General features: G+C 40.7%; 1 protein-coding gene across 2 annotated transcripts in view; it reads right to left on the reverse strand.

Moving 5' to 3' along the window:
• The window catches only part of RBFOX3 (RNA binding fox-1 homolog 3), a 473759-nt gene that overhangs the window by 405210 nt on the left and 46847 nt on the right, over window positions 1–21702 (reverse strand). Inside the window, exon 1 of one of the 2 annotated variants that reach the window (XM_067463845.1) lies at window positions 3117–3135. The exons of the other annotated variant lie outside the window; for it this stretch is intronic. The gene's annotated coding sequence lies outside the window, so the exon portion shown is untranslated. Of the gene's footprint in view, window positions 1–3116; window positions 3136–21702 lie in introns of those variants that run through there. 2 annotated transcript variants of the gene reach the window in all.

Raw genomic sequence — 21702 nt, forward strand, 5'->3', positions numbered from 1 at the left:
TGGTTCCTGTTTTGGGGGCAAGGTGAGTGAGTAAGTACTTGGGGCTTGTTTCAGGAAGTAGGCATGGACATTTCTGCATTAAAAGAGAGAGAGCAACAATGACTGAAAAAAGGTTAAGACACACTGCTTTTAAAGCAACTATCCTACCCATAAAACTCTCTGTTTAATAGAATCATAGAGCTGGAAGAGGCCTCGTTGGCTATCCAGTCCAACTCCCTGTCAAGAAGTAGGAAAATTGCATTCAAAGTCAACTAAAGCTTCAATTGATTAACCTATCAGCTAAAACTGGGAGCCCTATTTATGATAAACAAACTCTTATTTTATAAATTCCTACTTATCTCAAGAGAAATATATAGCCAACCTTATACATATAGCAAAAGAGAAAAGGTAAGGGTCAAACACCCACCCATGAACACATCTCTCTCTTTCTCTTCCTCTCTGAATCAAGTAGGATGGGCAGAGCTGGATGCCAGAGATTAGATTGCATCTGTCTGGATATAAATAATTTACTGCTTGATGGTCAGAGTGAATTTAATTAGTCCTTGTTCTCCTGATAGAATCAGCCCACCGCTGCTAGAGCATTTCACTCTGAATTAGCTTGAAAAGGCCTAACGAGGCACTGCTAATTTTACACACACACGACTTCCCCACACACCCCACCACCTCCCAAAAAAGAAAGAGGCAGGCTGCAAAGAGCATGCAGTGCTGGCCCAAGCTGCGAGGCCCTTGGCCACTTGAAAGGTGTAAAAATACATCCAAGAAGAAGTGGAAAGCAGGGGCAGAGAGAGGAGCACATCCAGTTAAAGAGAGCGCACTTCAAGACAGTTATAGGCGTGGATGACTTTCCCTTCTGCTTCATTGACCACCACCCCTGCAGCTACTGGGGGAAACCAGAAAAAGAAGAAAAAGGAAGTATATTGTTGAAGGCTTTCATGGCCGGACTCATTGGGTTGTTGTAGTTTTTCGGGCAGTATGGCCATGTTCTAGAAGCATTCTCTCCTGACATTTTGCCTGCATCTGTGGAAAAGTGTTCTTGCCATACATCAAGGGAACCACTGACTGCATAGGGAAGCTGATGAGGTAACACAACATACAAACTATCTACAGATCCACTAAGAAAATCCAACAAAATGCTACATTCAGCAAAGGTCAAGAGGGATCCTCTCACCTCTGCAGGAGTCTACCGGATACCATGCAGCTGTGGACAAGTCTACATAGGGACCACCAAACGCAGCATTGCCCAAACACGAGTCAAGGAACATGAAAGGCACTGTAGTCTACTACAACCAGAGAAGTCAGCCATAGCAGAGTACCTGATGAACCAACCTGGACACACAGAAATGCTGCACCAGTCCAACAACCACCATGTCAGACTACACAGAGAAGCCATTGAAATCCACAAGCATGTGGACAATTTCAACAGAAAGGAAGGAACTATGAAAATGAACAAAATCTAGCTACCAGTATTAATAAACTCTAAAATTATAACAGTAAATAAAAAACAAAACTCAAACACAGGGCAACTCCAGAGAAGAAACAATCAGGAAAAGCTAATCACCTCTCAACAAGGAAATCCCCCAGACAGTAACAGGGCACACCTAAAAACTGTCAGGCCATCAAATGCTAATCAAGGTGGCCAATTGCAACATTCACACTGGCCTCCAATGAACAAGAGTTCTTTCTTCCACCCTGGACCTTCCACAGATATATAAATGTTTATATATCTGGTATAATGTTTTACTGTTTTTATGCTGTTTTTATAATGTTTTATACTGTTTTTACCTAAGATACATATATTTATGCTTTTGTTGTCAGCCACCCTGAGTCTCTCTGTGGAGGTTGAGATAGGATGGGATATAAATGTCAGAAATAAATAATAAATGAATAAATAAACCCAATGTTCCTAGTTTCCAACAGACCTCACAACCTCTGAGGATGCCTACCACAGATGCAGGCAAAACATCAGGAGAGGATGCTTCTAGAACATGGCGATACAGCCCGAAAAACCTACAACAACCCAAAAAGGAAGTGGTCTCTGAGAAGGTGTTTCAAGTGAAGGGGTCGGGGCGACCCCAAAGATGAAGGAGCATGCTACCACAGCTTGCTCCATCCACCTGTTTTCTGAAAGAATTTCAATCAGTGTTCTCAGAAGGGTTGTTTGGGAATAAACAGAGATGCAAAAAGGTGAGAAAGTCTGGTCCTTGCATTACGAGCCACATTGCAGCAGGTTCCCAGAATTTGAGAGAAAAAATGACAGCCATGGCAAGGAAGGAAAGCCCCTTTGCTACTCAGGCAGAACCTAGCCAAGCAGGAGGCATCCCTCTCCAGCTCCCCACACAGGCAACCCTTTCCCAGTAGGCAGAGGGAGAGACGATCCCTAGGGCTGCCCTGCAGCTGCCCTTGTTATCCCTTGGCAGACTGAATTGTCAGAGAACCTCTGTTTCAAGCGTCCGCAGCTTGATTTAAATGAAGGAAGTAGAGCAGAGGAATTTCCAGCACAACTTGAAAGACAGCCAATCCCTTTCCTTCCCCTCCCCCTGTCAGCACCCATTGGACGGCCTGCCCCTCCTCTTCCCAGCACACTCCAGAACTGCAGCTGCAGATGAGAATGATCCATTTGCCATAAGGAGGATTCAGAAAGGCAGGAGGAGGAGGAGCAGGAGATCCTCAGCTGTGGGGAAGATAGGAGGTGGGGGGCTGGGAATAGCTCCTACCAAGAGCCATTCAGAAAATTCCCTGGCCTTGTCTATCTCACCCCTGACGCCACCGCTGCAACAGCTAACATAAAAGCAAGACTGCTAAAGAAGGGAGGGATGACAGGCAGTTCTCCTTAAGTATGTGTGCCAAAGGAGATCAGGCTCTTTGTCCCTCAAAAACCTACCTAGGGAGGAAAATTGCACGTTGTGCATGGGTCATACCATTGCTTTAGCAGCACCTTGTATGCAAAATAATGAGGCTATTCAAAGGAGACATGCTTATACAATGTCGATTATGTCTTGCTCTCACACCAAAAGAACAACACAAAAAGAACAAAGGTTTTCATAAAATGCCCATATGCCTTTAGGCATAGATGCAAATACTGAAATAATAACTCTAAGTAAACATACAAAACTTACCACCACAACAGAAAAGACGATAGTGTGCACCTCTTCGGTTCACGGTCCTTTAGCTAAGTGCTGATGGGCAAGGTCCCTGGCCCTCTCATCCAACAGCATTTTAATGGACTTGGGGGTGTATTCAAACAGACGACACCTTCAAAATTGGGATCTGAAGTCTATAACATCAGACACAGCAGGCCGAATACACCTCAGTGGCAATGCTAATTATTCTATGGTTGCAGTATACCTTGTGTGAAACTGTTTCAGGGAAAAGAAAGGGGGTGGGAGGAACTCTTTCAAATATGAAACTTAATAGTAGTTGCGTGAATGAGAGAAGTAATGCTTGGAAATAACTGCAGGCAGCCAACTCCAGCATTGAAAGCTCTGTGATGGGAGTGAGAGACCTCTGTGGGGCGAGACAAAAATTTTAAAGGGGGGCTGCCCTGGATAGGGGAGCCAGTTGGTGATGCTGGAGAAAGTCTATTTGGAAAGTCAATTGGGAGTGGGGTTTGAATTAAGGAAGAAAATGAAAGCTGATAATATCTAGTTTACATTCTGTTAGCTGATTTGGAACTAGCCACTGGAACTTGTCAAATCATCAATCATTCTGCCTGGTATAATAAATAAAGTTGAACTGCCTTGGCAACCTTTTAAAACAGATTCAAATGTGCTTTCTTAACTCTAGATCAAGTGGTGGTCTGGCTTATTATCAAAGAAACCAATATACCTGTCCACACCTAGGATGCAGACCCAAAGGGGGATTTTATAGGGATTGAATAGGGCACAATGAGACTGGGGGGTTTCAAAGGCTAGGGACTGTGGAGCCAACCTTTGGAGGCTTTTAAACAGAGCCTGGATGACCATCTGTCGGGGGTGCTTTGAATGTGATTTTACTGCTTCTTGGCAGGGGGTTGGACTGGATGGCCTATGAGGTCTCCTCCCACTCTATGATTCTATGGGAAAGCTCCCCAAAATGTGCTACTGCTAGTGCTGCACCAGAAATTTCTTTTGCTCTGTTTGATGCTGAGCCAACTTTGCAATCCCGAAGGAACACTGAGCAAAACAACAATAAAACAGAAAGACTCCTCTGGGTGTGCAGCCCATGTCTATACTCCTTGCCTATAAACAGCTCTTCTAGGGAAGGAGGATCAACAGGGGGTGAAGTGTGTCTGAACTGCAGGGCCATTACTTCAGTTAATGCATATGGTACAGCATCCCAAGGAAGCTCAAACTTTCCATAGTTGGCTGGCAGTGGAGGTAAAAGGAATATGTCTGTTGGGTTGTTGTAGGTTTTTTGAGCTGTATGGCCATGTTCTAGAAGCATTCTCTCTTGACGTTTCACCTGCATCTGTGGCAGGCATTCTCTGAGGTTGTGAGGCCTCACAACCTCTGAGAATGCCTGCCACAGATGCAGGTGAAACATCAGGAGAGAATGCTTCTAGAACATGGCCATACAGCCCGAAAAACCTACAACAACCCAGTGATTCTGGCCATGAATACCTTCAACAATATGTCTGTTCTTTGTGGGAATTTTATAAGTAGTCTGTACCAGTAACTCTATTCTAAATAACAATATGGCCTCTTTCTTTTGAAAATATAAAGCCAGCATTGTTACAATAATGGTTCATTTTGGAAAAGAAGTGAAACAATGGTACCAAAATGAAAACATAAACTACCCAATAGGCAATGATGCAAGAAGAGAGAAAAGATATCTTTGAAGAAAGCAACCCGAGAAAGAACATGGCATGGCTAGAACCTCTCTCAACAATGAGACATAGCAATCCTCTGTTTAGTTTCATTCATGCAAAAGAAAGAGTTGGGTATGCATCTAACATCATTTCCATTTACATCCAGGTGACCTGTGTCTGCCTGTCTATACTAGATTTCAGCAAGCTTCAGTAAGCACCATATGAGAGGAAGCAAAGAAAGTGTTGTTTTTTCAGTCTGCTAGACCTTTCCAGCTTGAACATCAGTCAAGGGGGAAAAAATGGTAGTTTAACCAAGAGTGGCAAAGAATGAGTTTACTTGCCCTCTACCACATGGTAAAGGCAAAAAGAAGGCTACAAAATGTTCCATTATAGGCATCTTAACAAACTTTGTTTGGCTAATTTGAGAGTAGCACTGTCTGAGAAATCTAAGCACCTTCTACTGTCAAAACTATTAGCCTGTTGGAAGATGAGATGAAATGCCTTGACATAAAAGGTTCTGAGGCACCAACAATAAAATTTAGGATGTCCACAGGGCATTCAAATCTTCAAATATTCTGGAATCTTCATTTCAAAATCTCTTTTAAGTTTTACCTGTGAACCAGTATTAGTTAATTGTTGAATACTTAGTATAGAGGAGAGTGACAGGACAAGGAAGCAAAGTTATCTCTTTGTCCCTACCCTCTCTCCTGCTGTACTCCCTAATTGCGCACATATTTTAAAAATTGCTTTAGGGTTTCTAATGGGCTTGCTTTCATCTATGCCACAAATGTGAAGAATAGGGAATCCTCTCCTACTTATCTGGCTATAGAAACCAACTTCTAAGAACCTGGAAAGAACAATCTTCTTGAGGAACAGAAGAACCACAGCTCAATAGCACGGAACCCTTCCTAGCCTCTCCTCAATTTCTCTTATGCTTTATTTTAGGGGATGGCATGATGTGGCTCTCTAGATGTAGGTGGATTATCATTTCCACCATGTATTACTACTGGGCATGTTGTCAGTTGAACATCAGCTGAAGGGTTGCACCTTGCCAACAAAACCTGTAAGAGTAAACAATGACTGAAGCTTCTGAGGCAGTATTTTTCAACCTTCCTAATGCTGCAATCCCTTAATACAGTTCCTCAGGTTGTGCTGACCACCAACCATAAAATTATTTTCGTTGCTACTTCAGAACTGTAATTTTATTACTGTTATGAATCAAAATGTAAATATCTGATATGCAGGATGTATTTTCATTCACTGGACCAAATTTGGCAATACGTCCAATTTTGAATATTGGTGGGGTTGGGGGGATTGATTTGATCATCTGGGAGTTGTAGTTGCTAGGAGTTATAGTTAACCTACAATCAAAGAGCATTCTGAACTCCATGAACAATGGAATTGAACCAAACTTGGCACACAGAGCTCCTATGACCAACAGAAAATACTGGAAGGGTTTGGTGGGCATTGACCTTGACTTTTGGAATTTCAGTTCACCTGCATTCAGAAAGCACTGGGGACTCAAAAAATGATAGATCTGGACCAAATGTGAGCACTGGTGGAGTTTGGGGAAAATAGGCCTTGACATTTGGGCGTTGTGGTTGCTGGGATTTATAGATCACCTTCAATCAAAGAGCATTCTGAACCCCACCAACAATAGAATTGGGCCAAACTTCCCACACAGAACCCCCATTGTCTTGAAGGGATTCACTGCTGCAAACCTCCTTGAAGCCTCACATGCTCTGCCTCAACTGTAAATGTGCGCTGAGCATGCCTGCTCTCCCCTCCATGCTTGGAGTCTCAGAAACAGCCCTACCCTTGGATGAGAGGCTGGCCAATCACAGCGGAAGAGGGTTTTTGGTGGGAGGATTCACCATCTATTTCCAAAAAGTATGAGAAGAACAGGCGGAGAGATCTTCAGCCTTCTCTGCCAAAAGGGTTCCTAAGACCATTAGAAATATGTGTTTTTTCATGAACTTTGGTGACCTCTCTGAAACCCCCCTCATAACTCACCCAAGGGTCCTGACCCCCCAGGTTGAGAAATGCTGTTTTAAGGTATCAAACATATATAGGCTGAGGAAATGAAGATAAAGGGTATAGTAGATGCATGCAGGCTGTTTTGTTTTCTAATTTCTACTTACTCGTTTCCTTCTAAGGTTCATCTACCATGCAGAACACATCTCTCTGTGATACCATGCTAAATCGTTCTCCCACAGCTTGGTCCCCAAAGAGCTATTCCTAGTGCTGAGTTTTATTAAACAAGTTACAGCAGGAGTTGTAAAGGATTCTCCTTCTACAGCAAGGGCACAAATACTTGCTTTGCCAAAGCAGGAAGGTACATTGCTCTATTTGAGGATTTTGTCTATAGATATGTACAGAGATTACTGGAGGACTTCTTTTCAAGATGGAAAGGGGATATACATTTGATCCTTGTAGCCTTTTGTATTTCTCTTTATAATTAAATTCTGTTTTCATCCCCTCCAAAGACTGTGTCCAGATGACCATGATGCTTTTCTGATCCCATTTTCCTCCTGTCGATGCTGTGATTTATGCACTAAATGAAAAATCTGGGCTCCCATTGCCAAAGTGGCACTGCTGCAACTGTGTTAGCCAAGATAATCCTGAAGTTCTGGTCATTTGCTTACTCTGTTAAAATCACAAGACACTACAAGATTTCCTAAATAGGTTAACTGAACTTGCTGGTAGTTGATATGTTATGTATAAGCAGTTCTTTTTTGTCATGTCAGGAGCGACTTGAGAAACTGCAAGTCGCTTCTGGTGTGAGAGAATTGGCCGTCTGCAAGGACGTTGCCCAGGGGATGCCTGGATGATTTGATGTTTTTATCATCCTTGTGGGAGGCTTCTCTCATGTCCCCGCATGAGGAGCTGGAGCTGATAGAGGGAGCTCATCCGCCTCTCCCCGGATTCGAACCTGCGACCTGTCGGTCTTCAGTCCTGCCGGCACAGGAGTTTAACCCACTGCGCCACCCACATCACTGTATAAGCAGTGATGCAGGGAGAGGACACAAAGGACTGGGACCTCTCTTGCAGCTCCCTAGATTTTGCTCCACCTTCCTTTCTTTCATCCATACTGCCCCTTGCCTGCTGGCATATTCTTCACCCTCTTGCATGTCCAAGTAAGAAAGATTTGCTGTGGAACCTTTGCTCTCAGGTCTCACATCTGCAAGCAGAGACTGCACCATAAACATCACATCTGAGGTGTTTCTAATCTAGTTACAGGCTTGGACTTTCAAGTACCTTCCATCAGGGAACTTTAGATTGGTACTGAAATGTATTTGTGTAATTTTATGAGGATTTTTTTCCTTAATCACAGGGCCTTGGTTTTTGATATATGGTTTTAATCAAGTTTTAAAGCCAAGAATGTGATGTCTAGTATTATATTTCACATGGCATAATGTTGGAAAGGCTCTTAATAACCAGATTAGAAGGTTCTCCATTATAAACATTCAGAAACATTGACTACAGAAGTCCTTTTTAGAATCAAGCACTGGACTTTAAATTGGCAAAAACTTTATTGCATACCCAATGCTATCAAATCCCAAGCTGTATTTCTCTATTCTGGACCACGGCCATAATCAGGGCCATTTTTCAAGTAATCTGAGAAAATGAGGGGTTATTTATTCTCTAATCCATGTAAGCAATATTTTTGAAACTAAGTTATATCTGTATCAGTGGTCTTCTATTTGATTTATACCAAAATAAAACAGTTTGCATCCTCAGTTCCCAGACTCATTCTTCATTTCTTAGGTTGTTAGTGTGAAAGTTAATAAACAAAACTACATTAATATAGAAGCATCCTCAGTTAACAAAACTTCAGATAAAAAAGGTCGTTTTTACAGTCTTTTTACAGGTTCCCAGCCCAGCCCTACCTCCCCCTTTTGTGCCTTCTATCTTCTTTTGTTTTGTTTTTTCCTCAGCACCAGCACTGGGAAGATGGTGAAGAAGAGCTGGAAAGTAAAGTATTACCTTCATGTTGGGTTGCAGCTGCATGCCTGCAGTAAATAATGCAATGAAGCTTAACCTGGGGGATAATAATATTCCACTATAGCTGAGCCTACTGTAGCTGTGTGTCCTTACGTACAACAGCCAGAGTAAACAACTGCCTCCAGAAGCACTTACTGAGTAGCAAAACAGGAAGAAAAGAGGAAAGCAGATTGGCCTTCCTTACCAGCTACCTAGGCATGTTGAAAAAGCAGAGATCACAACAAAACTGGAAATCATAAAAAAGTGGACTCTTTTGAAAGAAAAAAAAAATCATCCTGGGATGTATTTTGGAAGATATTCTCAGCTGGTCTTTGGAAGATTATAAGTACTCTTTTTGTTTACTTATGCAAGGCTTACATGAATTGTTTTTTTTTTAATTTATTCCACATATGCATAGTTAGTTTTGGATAAAAAAAATTGCAGAAACATAATACACTGCTCTTCTTCTTTTATGTTTGAATAGGAACCTACCCCGATTCTTTCTTACTAATTTCCACCTTAATACCGAAGTTTCCGTTAAAGAAATAAAGCCCATGAACACATCTACTGTACTTGGTTAACAGTGATATGTCAGAGCTTGCTTTGACAGGCCCTCTAAGTTGCCCTCATCTTGACCATTTTCCCCTCCATCCCTTTCAAAGTTTTCTTCCTTCTTGTTTTCATTTATACAGTATATAGAAGGGGTGTGCTTCTAACTATTCAGCACACCATAATAACCATTTCCCTTTGTGTGCATTTCCCTCTGCAGGTTTTCCTACTTGTTTGGTTATTCATTACAGCAAAATACAGTTTTAAGAGACACTTGTTGGGTTCCTCAATGAAACAGACAACAGTTCCAGAGGAATGAACCTGGCAAGAAAAGGAAAATGCCAAGATCTTAATCCTATAAAGCCTATAAAGTCCTAAATGGTTCTGGCTCAATTTACCTGTCTGAATGCATATCCCCTTATGAACCATCTAGGACATTAACATCGTCTGGGGAGGCCCTGCTCTCGACGCCATCTGCGTCACAAATACGTTTGGCGGGGACAAGAGACAGGGCCTTCTCAGTGGTGGCCCCTCGGCTATGGAACACCCTTCCTAGGGACATTCGATCAGCCCCCTCCCTTTTGATTTTCTGAAAAAAAGTCAAAACCTGGCTATTTGAGCAGGCGTTTGAAAAGGCAGAGTAATTAGGCATAGGATTATGGAACAATTGGACTATGAGATTGGATTATGATTTTATCTAGAAGACAAAATGATTGTTTTTACTACTGTCATGGTTTTAATTGATGTGTTAATGCTTTTTAATGTTTTAATGTTTTTATGATGTTGTTGGCATTGATTTGTTGCCTTGTGAACCGCCTCGAGTCGCCTACGGGCTGAGAGGAGTGGTAGCAAATAAATAATAAATAGTTAATCCAATGAATATTTACTTGGGAATATGCCTCACTTCTAAAAACAGTGTACTTAAAGTATAAGAAGAAAAAAAGTGTATAAATAAACCATCTAAAATGAATCAAAATGTGAAGAACAGTAGCAGAACAGGGCTTGTCCAGATACATCCCACTGAGTTCAGTTAAACCTTATATATCTTCATAGATTTGTAGCCATATACACAAAGCTAGATATCTACTGTCCATGTTCAATGCAGGGTTTTTATAAGACTTAACAGCAATCAGAGGCATTAGCAGGAGCATTTCCTATTTATCTGATCACTGCTACAGCAGAGACCTAGTTGTATGCCCTCTTCCTGCTAAGTAAAAGATTTGTAAGAGCGTCTTTAACCACGCCCAGTTTATTTCAACAGTTAGCAAAGAAAACTATTTAGCAAATCTGCCAATCTGAATGAAAGTGGAAAGAGCACTGAAATGGCAGCATCCTCTAGTGCAGGGGTCCTCAAACTATGGCCCAGGGGCCGGATACGGCCCTCCTAGGTCATTTACCTGGCACTCGCTCAGGGTCAACCTAAGTCTGAAATGACTTGAAAGCACACAACAACAACAACAATCCTATCTCACCAAAAGCCGGTCCACATTTCCCATTGAAATATTAAGAAGTTTATATATGTTAACATTTTCTTCATTTTAGTTATTGTATTGTTTTAAGTGTTTTTGAACTACACATAAGATATGTGCAGTGTGCATAGGAATTCAATCATGTTTTTTCAAATTATAACCTGGCCCTCCAACAGTTTGAGGGACTGTGACCTGGCCCTCTGTTTAAAAAGTTTGAGGACCCCTGCTCTAATCTATCTAGGCTAACTACTCCTTGAAGAGACTTGTGAAGTCAGGGATGTTCTTTTTCTCAGTCATATTGTTTTGATATTGTTTACAATTGTGATTGTTTTTATATTTTATCTGATGTTTTTAATTGGTTGTGCTCTATTTGTAATTTTTGGGCTTGTTCCTTGTAAGCCGCCCTGAGTCCCCTTTGGAAGATGGTTGTCGGGGTATAAAAATAAAGTTATTATTATTTATATTATTATGAAACCCAACAGTTTTGCCTGCATCTGTGACTGGCATCTTCAGAGGAACTTGCAACTTTTGAAAAGAGGTGTTTGAGGTTTCCAGGAGTTAACAGCCCACTATTAGTTTTCAGCCAGGAACTGTATAGGTCAGGGGTCCTCAAACTAAGGCCCGAGGGCCGGATACAGCCCTCCAAGGTCATTTACCCAGACCTCGCTCAGGGTCAACCTAAGTCTGAAATGACTTGAAAATACACAACAATAACAACAATCCTATCTCATCAGACAAAGGCAGGCCCACACTTCCCACTGAAATACTAATAAGTTTACATATGTTAAAACTGTTCTTCATTTTCATTGTTGTATTGTTTTAAGTGTTTTTTGCACTACAAATAAGATACGTGCAGTGTGCAAAGGAATTCATTCATGCTTTTTCAAATTATAATCCAGCCCTCCAACAGTTTGAAGGACTGTGACCTGGCCCTCTGTTTAAAAAGTTTGAGGACCCCTTCTCTAGTGTACCTGTACTATGAATATGGCACTGGCAGGACAAAAGAGAGGTCTACAAACAAACCACTTCAAAATAGTTGGTTTAGCAATCCTGTTTCTACTACAAGAGCATGTTTCATGGTGCCTTAAAAGATCAACAGATTCAATACTTTTGTAAATTACAGACTTCTGATACATGAGTTGGTCCTTCTGTGTGGATGCCTATGTGTTCAAGTAAAATACAAACAAATCGAGAGAAGTAAAAGTGTAAACAGTAGTCCCCAAAGGCCAAGAAAATGGAAAAGGTACAGTCTGACATTTCAATGCAAAGCTCAAACGCATGCAAAGATAAGCACAGTGACCATTTGCAACAGCAGTAACTGGCGATAACACAGTATTCTTGGCTTTGCTATGCTAATTTCACACCTTTAATGGAAGATACAATTCTGATTTCAACTGAATCCTAATTGAGTGGAATCAAAGTTGCCGATAAATCCTAGTTCAATTTCATACTGGCATCTCCCTTTGACATTCCTTTCTTAAATCATTGCTGCATTTAGGTCAGCAGCACAGTGGCCAAGCAAACTGAAATTTCAATACAGGTACAAATAAGAGAATGAGATAGGAAGTAGCCTAATCACAGTACAAAGCCTTGGGTCAGTCATGTGTAGGCTGAGATACTAATAAAGGTGATTTCCAAATAAGGCCTGGAGAAACAGAACTTCAACTGCAGAATCCCCTTGTAAACATATACAGATGTGTCTCCCAAGTTGCAAAGGAACCCCATAATTTTTAAATAAAAAGTCTGGAAAGAAGGCACACTTTTAACCAATGCTTGGAGATGGATGGAATGACTCTGTAAAGAAAAAAAATGTTCTAACCTTTTTCAAGTTCATTATTTTAGTTATTTAAAATAATGTCCTTCCCTATACCATAAGATATCTTGGCACCATAAAATACAATCAGGGACAATAAACATTGTAAACAATACAAGTGGATGTAAAGAGACCTTACTACCTCTGAGGATGCCTGCCATATATGTAGGCAAAATGTCAGGAGAGAATGCTTCCAGAACATGGCCACACAGCCCTAAAAACCTACAACCCGGTGTAAATTTTCCCAAAACACATAAAGCTATTCAATGAAATTAAAACAATATAAAATTATGTACTTATGCTCAATGGGATATGTCCTTAGACCCTTTCAGCATATCTAAAAAAGACCAGTTTGAACTTTGAGCACCAATACAGCCCACAGTGGTGCCAATCAAGCCTCCACGGGGAGGGCATTTCACAACTGCAGTGCCAAAGCTGAGAAGGACCTCTCCCATATCCTCACATGGCATACTGCTCTTAAAGCGAACCTTAAAAACTGTGGCATGGACACCGAGACCTGGGAAGCCCTGACCCTAGAGCAGTGGTCCTCAACCGGTGGGTCCCCACATGTTTTGGCCTTCAATTCCCAAAAATCCTAACAGCTGGTAAATTGGCTGGGATTTCTGGGAGTTGTAGGCCAAAACACCTGGGGACCCACAGGTTGAGAACCACTGCCCTAGAGCATTCTAACTGGAGGTCAACAGTGCTGTGGATGTTGAAGAGACATGAATGGATAGAGAAAGGGAGAAATGTGCCAAGAGGAAGGCACCTCAAGCCAACGCTTGTCTGGACAACCTTCCACCTGGAAATTGATGTCCTCACTGTGAAAGACCATACAGATCCAGAATAAGTCTCTACAGTCACTTACAGACTCACCTCCAAGACCCTACACTTCGAAGGTAATCATGCTCAGCCATGAGGATCGCCTTTGGTGATACTTCTCTCACTGGAGGGACATAGAGGAAGGAGGGACTGTTTCAGAAATCAAGGCTCCATACTGTTTAGGACTTTAGATATCATTACTTGATTTCAAGCCAGTACAATTTGTTTAAAACTGATATGGTATGATTTCAATAAGTTGTTCCTATCAACAATTTGGCTTCTGCTTTTTGCACTCATGGCAACTTTTGAGTCATCTTCAAGGACAGAACCACATACAATACATTGCAGCAGTATGAGGAAATACATATATCTAATTCTGAGCACATACACTTCTCAAAGTATTTATTATTATTTATTTCAGGCATTTATATCCCATCCTTCTCACACACACGGGGGGGGGGGGGGAGGGCGCTCAGGTCAGCTCACAACCAGCATCCATTAGTTGCCAAACAAACAATAGTAATAAAATTGTAATAACATCACAACTAAAACATAAGTTAAAACATCAAATTATAAACATCCATTTATAAAATTAAACAAATCCAAATCCAGAGTCATAATCCAAGGTCTGTCCATTGTCAGTCACATAAGTCATTTATATTATTATCACAAAGCATCTAACTATATTTTTCTAGCATGTTATCAAGGGCTCCACTACTAGTTTCCCAACAAGCCCATTATCTCTTAAAACAATGTTGCTGGGTGACAAATTGATGATGAGATGGTACAGGCTAAGAAATATTTTTTGTCAACCCACTATGGCAAAATAAGCATACAAAAAAGCTCATGGCATCATCAATTGTATTCACTCTTGCCATCTGCATTCTGTCTTCCAGTGTATTTTATTGTCTGGACATCTTCTTTAACCACATCTGACTTACAGGCACTAGAGCATTGGATTAAATATTTGGAAGTGATTGTATTGGTGAGCTTTTCCATCTCCTAATTCCGTAAATGAATCTAGACAATGACCAAATCACCATTCAGGAATGCTTCACATTCCATAGGTCTACAGGGATAGAACATATTGTTCTGTCCTCCATCCCTGCAGTGTGGATCCAAAGTTATCAAGAAATTGCCACGACAATAGAGCTGTTGAAACCCCTCCCTCCAGAGAATGTAGTGAATGCTAATTTCTACATAATAACATAGAAGTGTTGAGATCTATGTTCCCTGCCCTGTTTCTATAAAGATCCTTCACACCACCTACAGCTCTCAGCACCATAACCTTCATCTCACAAAGGTTGTGACAGTTCAATTTAGGAATTTTTCTAGAGCAGTTATGATGTTGATCAAAAACCACTCCACTGGCTATGAGATGAGGACTTGAAGGAAGAGAATATAACCTAGTAAAACTAATTACCAAATGCTTCTTTTATTACTGCTGGTCTCTGGATGGCCAGAAAAAAATGGCAACTTATGAGGGAGGTGTCCCATCTCCTTGAGTAGATATAAGGCCACAAAATGTGAAGGTGCTTGCTTTGCTCCTTCATCTGCAAGCTATGGTACAACATTGTTGGGAAATAGACATGTCATCTAATCCTTAAGGACACTGCTTAGAAAAGTTACTTTTTAGACTACAGTTCCCAGAATCCTCTCCCCCACACTTTTTGTGCCCACTCAGGGCTATGGGTGTTGTCATGTAAAGTGTGACATTTACCAGGTCTATTTCAGAGTCAGAGTGGACTCAGGTGGGACTGAATAAAAACTCATTCAACTATGCATTGAAAGACAAATATACCATATATACTCGAGTATAAGCCAACCTGAATATAAGCCGAGGTGCCTAATTTTACCACAAAAAACTGGGGAAACTTATTGACTTTTTTAAAATTAATTTTTATTGTATTGTTATCACCTGTTTGTAATACATTTATCTTTACTTTACATTGCTTTAGTTTCAATTTTTTTTTCTTTCCACCCCTAATCCTCCCCCCTCCCCCCATTGACAAGTTGGTCCTTCTTCATTTATTCGAGCCATCATTGCATTCTATCTAGTTTTTTTTCCCCAATGTTCGTCTTCTGGTTTAGCTTCTTGTATCCAACTTTTAAAGGGTGCCCATATTTCTTTGATTTTCTTTTGCTTTTCTTTTGATTTAAATATGGAGATTTTCTTAAAAGGGATTTGCGGGGACAGTAAAATAAAAGCGCACGAACAAAAATTAGTTATGATGATGTTTAGAGCGGCACATGCTGTGATTGCCTGGGGGTGGAAAGAAAAAAAGAAATGGACCCTTGAAAAATGGCACGAATATGTGTGGGAACAAGTACAATTGGAAATTATGGATATTTTAAGAAAAACCATGGGAAACTTATTGACTTGAGCATAAGCCAAGGGTAGGAAATACAAGAGCTAGTGGTCAATTTCAAAATAAAAATAGATACCAATAAAATTACATTAATTGAGACATCAGTAGGTTAAATGTTTTTGAATATTTACATAAACCTGTAATTTAGGATAAGACTGTCCAATTCTGATTAAATCATTATTCTAACCTTCTTCAATGTAAATGTCTATCGTTCCAATAATTACCATGGTTTATTTTAACTGTGCATTTTGGGGAAAATGCTGTGTGTATATGAATAAGGAAAAGTGGGGAAGACTGGCGCTGAGAGAGGCAGAGAGCAATGCACCAAGAGAGGAGGAGAAGAAGGCAAGCACTGCACCAAGAGAGGAAGAGAGGAAGGTGTGTGTTGCAAGAGAAAGAAGGAGAGGAAGGTGATTGCTGTGCGAGAGAAAAGGAGAGGAAGGAGTGCTGGGTTGCTGTGCAGAGAGGTGAGGGTCCTAGAAGGAAGTCATAGGGCTGAAAGAAACCCTTCTTTCAGCACCACGACTTCCTGCCAGGACCCCCACCTGAGTATAAACTGAGAAGGGCTGAAAAGCCTTATAAAAGAGCTTAAAAACTAGGCTTATGGTCGAGTATATCCAGTATGTAGATTGGGATGGGATGCAGTGAAACTGGCCTTTGCAAAATATGGGCCTGTAGGAAATATTTGCCAGTATTTTTGATCGGTAGAATAGTTTGAGCACATTTCAGTTAGCTGTCTTGCACTTGTTTGACCTGCAGACACTTTGACAGGAAAGCTCAAAATGGACTGCGTATACCTTGAACATTCACCAGAGCAAAATATACCAAAATTCTGTTACATAATGGTTACAAATTAATGGTTGGGCTAAACAAACACTATGAACTGTAAGGATAAAAACAGAGACAGAGTTTCAGAAGGAAATGGAGAAAAGGGAGCACAAGGAATGAAAACAAATAGAAAAAACAAAAAAAAGAACAAATTGCCTGTCGAAGCAAATTAATGATTCACTTGCTAGTCAGCATCTAGAGAGATTGCCAGTTCAACAGGAAGAAGAGGGGAGAGATCGTACAGATATTAGTCAAAGAGGGCAGCAGGGAACTTCACACCCAAAATGCTCATGCTGTGCACAATTCAAGATTTTATCGAAGCTGAAAACCTGAGGGAAGATTTAGTTCACATAGTCTCCCTTGATTGCTTAAAAGTACATTTTTCAAAAAACAAACAAACAGAAACAAGCAAAACTATGGCAGAAGCATGTTTCAATATGAGGGATGGAGCACTGCAGAATCCCCTTAAATACAATATAAACACGAATGGGTAGCCCAGTTTCCCTGAAGCGTGCCCCTGAAGTAGCTTGCTGAACTTATGTTAAGACCCATACAATTCCACATTGTGTTTTCAAGGAGTTTCGGTTTCTTATGCTTCTGGATGCAACCTTGGAAAATATGAAGGATATATATTAAATATTAGAACATAACTGAATACAAGGCCAAACACTATATATGTTTTCCCTGCAAAAAAATCCATGGTTGTGAAGTGCATTTAGCTATGTTTCAAAGTTAATTTGAGGTTGTGCTTGAGAAACCCCCTTATTATTGGGATTTAAACAAATCCAGAGCATACATGTAAGTACTTAAAAACACTTGGCATCAACAGTATTCATGTAAATTAAACTCAGACTATTGATTGTATTAACAGAATGTGCAAACAAGGTATAGATATCAAGATACTGCACACCCACACAGACATTATGAACCTCGATGACATGAAAGCAGATGAGCAAACTAAACATATGGGAAAGAAGTAATTTCACGTTGGCTGATCGGCCATTTGCAGAACCCTATCAATTGGGGAAGCAACAACTTACTTTTCTGCTCCCCTGTGAATCTTCTCATTTGAACTTCTCTCTCACTGGAAGTAATGGAAGGAAAATGCTTAGACTAATAAGATGCTGGCATAGGTGGGGATGACTGATTTGGGACACTGAAATGGAGCAAAAGGGTTTTTTGTCACCCTGGAATCAAGGCAACATCTGCCACTGATGGAAATATTCCTGGTGGTACTTTAGTCGACAAGAATTGTGTCATTCTTTATATTTCTTTTGAATGCTGCAGAGAATACATAGCAGAGCTGCTGCTATCACTGTACTTCAAGAGATGGGAATCACTCATATTGTCTTCCTCCTGGTAGAATTTGCTACAGGTTATAAGATACCTACTTCAGTTATCAAACCCCTGATCTTGATCTAAACTCTAAAGGCTGATTTCCACTGCACGTCCCAATGGCCTAAATCATCTCATCAAAATGTTTTTCATTTCCATGTTTCTCTCTACGCCACTCTACTTTGTACTATTGAACCTGATGAAGAATTCTGGAGAACAGAAAACATTCCATATTTTGTGAATAGTTATGTTGCCCACCTGTAAACTTTGTATGATTTCTCTAGGAAGACATTTTGCTCTCCTTGTAGAATTCCTCCCTGCTGTTAGAATAGGTCACTGAGTCCCCAAGCTTTATAAAAGTTGGTTGGTGAGAAATATTTTAAGAACCGAAGCATCTATTCACTCCCAAACTTAGATACTACATTTTGCCAGCAAGGACAAGAGTATATTCACCTTTCGCTCATGCAGAATCAATTAGTGGGGCACACAAGAGGCAAAGTACAAGAGACAGAGGCGCTCTCAGTGCAAGTTGTGGCATTTAAAAATTTATCATAGAATTTGTAAGAATGAACTCAATTAAAAAAACATTTTAATGACATTACATTAAAAAATAACTCCCTTTTTTCAGTGCCAAGGTTCCTCCCACTGTGCAAGCGAGGCTGAAATCTCCACAAATGTAGGATTAAAAGTGATAGGATATACACTCCGCCAATTACAACTTCCATTAGCAGCCACAGCCTGTCTCACCATGTCAGAGGTCTCAGAAAGCCAGAGATGGTACTTATTGCCAGGCAAAGCATAATTCTGCTGAATTGCAGGCACAGAAAAAAGACCCTGTGGAGAAAATACCATTCTAAACCACACTAAAAGATGCACCCATGAAAAACTGAGAGGAAACTGCCCCCCTTCCCATCTTAACCCCCACTTCAACCGTAGCATGAAGTGGCAGCCTGTTGACAAACTTTATCACTTTCACTTTGTTCTGCAGTGATATAATGGTTCACCAATATGGGAAGAAGCCACTTGCACTTGCAAAACTAGTTTTGTAGAGTATGACCACACAAATATTGATTTTTTTTAAAAGGGGGGGGGGAGTAACCTAGAAAAGCTGAATCCTGTGATTTTATTGGAAAGCTTCCATCATTAAATGCTGTTTCTATTTTCTTCTTGTATTAAGCTTATCCTCATGCTAAAGATCACTTTACAACTACTCTCCTTCACTATTACACATGATTGAAGGTTCAACTCCCAACTGTTGTATGTTGACTTTACTCACAATACTGTCCTTCATTGACTGAAGGAGCTGAGAGAAGCTTTGGAGGGGGAAGTGCTTCTTGGCATATGAAAAAAATGCAAAAGAAAGTAAGAAACGAACATGTATTGCCTTACACTAGGTTATCTTCAATATATACTCCTCTGGCTGAAGGGAATGAAATGGTAGACTAGGTATGGGCACAATAAATCAGGGTGTGATGTTAGATCTCTTGAGTGATTTGTAGTAGATTTGCATCTTTTCCTATTTCAAATCAAATTTAATAGCAACAAAAAAAGGATTTGCCTATCCATTTGGACTGTTAGCAAACCTTTTGTTGGAGGGCACTCGGATATAGGTCATCTTACCGTATAGGTCACTTGAATTTCACTACTTCGTACCTAGCCGTAGCTGCCGTGATTCCCAGTTTTGCCAACTGCTACCACCCTGCTCTGAAACCTAGTAAGAATACAAAGAAGACCTTACACACTGAATTTTGCTCATACCTGTGACAGATGGTGTTCATGTGCATAAGGCAACACACACTCAGTTGCTCATGGAGAGATTTAGCTTCTTAAAACCCTGGAGAAGGAGAAGCACCACTGAAAAATAAGCCTGTTAGGAACTCACACTAGTGCAGCTTTACTAAGGTATTGTTCATAAGGCAAATTAGAGACTGCAATTTGCCAGAAAACAATGAAAACTGGGATATGAAACTGAATATATTTGATTGTTTTACTTATAGTGTATATCAGAGAACCAGGAGGAGGGACAAAGGGTGATGCAAGTAATTTGGAAACCTTTCCCCCTGCTGAAAATCCTGCTGAGCCCCATCTGAGGGTTACACGCTTCCTTCAGGCATTCCTCACAGGCATTTCCAAGCCTATCTTTACAACCACAAGAACTAGAAAGCACTGTTTAAATAGCTGGAGTCAGGTTCGCAGACTGTTGCTGTATATATTTTAGACGAAGTTTGATATATGGAGCATGAAATTTGACATCCTGGGAGTGTGAGCAAAACACCGCATCCATTGCTAAAAAGCCCTTCTTAGCAAGCACATCTGGAAGAGAAACAGTTACACCAAGAACATTAATTTTTTGTGATCCTATACAGAAGAAGAATGGCAGCGTATTTGCCATTCTGGAGCTGAGAGCATGACAAAAAAGCACAGCGAAAGAATCAGACAATATATACCAAAGAAAGACCAATTCTGACAGAATTACAATGATCCACCTTTGTTCCTATACTGCAGGTAGGAAGATGCAAAAGGCAGAAACTACCAGCTGCAGGAAATTATTTGTCAAGCTGATTACCAGTGCATTTCAAGCATGCCAGGGGAGTCTTCCTCTGCCAATTTCAGAGGAATTCTCATATGAACCAACCTGCAACCAGGGAGTCTAAATTTTCTCCAGTTAAATCCTTTCATTTTTAATCAAAAAACCTTAACTACGCTTGTCAAAAATGAAATAAAAGAATGAAACATGTTATCCTATAATGTTCCTGCTGCAAGATAGAGGAGGGGGCATGAAGGCTTGACACACAGTGTGCTGCATCATGCATCAAATTTGTGATGGCTTTAAGCAGGCAACATGGACGATAAGTGGTTTGTTTTTTTGGGGAGGAGTTTTGGCAAATGTTGACAGCGATTTGCAAAAGATTCAGCTTCCAGTGGTGAACTTAGTATTTCCTCTGTGTCACATTTTGTCAGGTTGTACAATTTTATTTGGGGGTGGGGGAATGAAATCCTGCAAAAGTTGTTTAGAGGCTAAAGTGGGATGAGTATGAATATCATGCAAAATCACAAACCCTCTTCAATACTCCTTCAGTCATCACAATGGAGACCAATCAAGATTCTTTTTCACTCCCACCCAAACCTCTACAGTTTTTGTTCTCTCAAAATGAAAACAGAAATGTTAGCATTATTATCTGATAGCTCCTGGACTGCATTGCGCCAGCGCAGCCATGCTATTCTGAAGCCCTCCTCCCCTCAGCAATTCCTTTCTAACCTTCCAAAACACTATTACAAAACTTGCTTATGAACACTGCCTCCCGTGTTGTGCAGATACTCTTCCCACTATCTCAGGCAGTGGGGGTGGGGATTTGTTATCTACCAACGCTTCTCCCCCATAGCCTTCCTCCCAAACACTGTAGTCATAAGTCTTGTTAAATTCTCCCACACAGAGGCCTCTAATTATCTCCGCTGACCTGTCTCTCACTTTACAGCTTGTGCTCCCCTCAAGCTACCGTGAGCCAAGCAGGGTCAGGTAAGGTCAACACTTGGTAGAAACTCAGCTCAAGGACATGTAGAACATTGCAGAAACTAGTGGGCATGTTCAACCTGCTATCATTGTGACATGGAGTCAATGCTTTTTGCACACAAACACAAGCGCACAGACTCACACACAATCATTGAGAGAGAGAAATCGAGAGAGAGAGAGGTATTGTTGGCCAGTAATTTAACCCGAAAGACTCCTTTTTGTACACATTAGTGTAC

Source organism: Anolis sagrei, chromosome 2 (assembly GCF_037176765.1).
Source record: "Anolis sagrei isolate rAnoSag1 chromosome 2, rAnoSag1.mat, whole genome shotgun sequence".
Lineage (NCBI taxonomy): Eukaryota > Metazoa > Chordata > Lepidosauria > Squamata > Dactyloidae > Anolis > Anolis sagrei.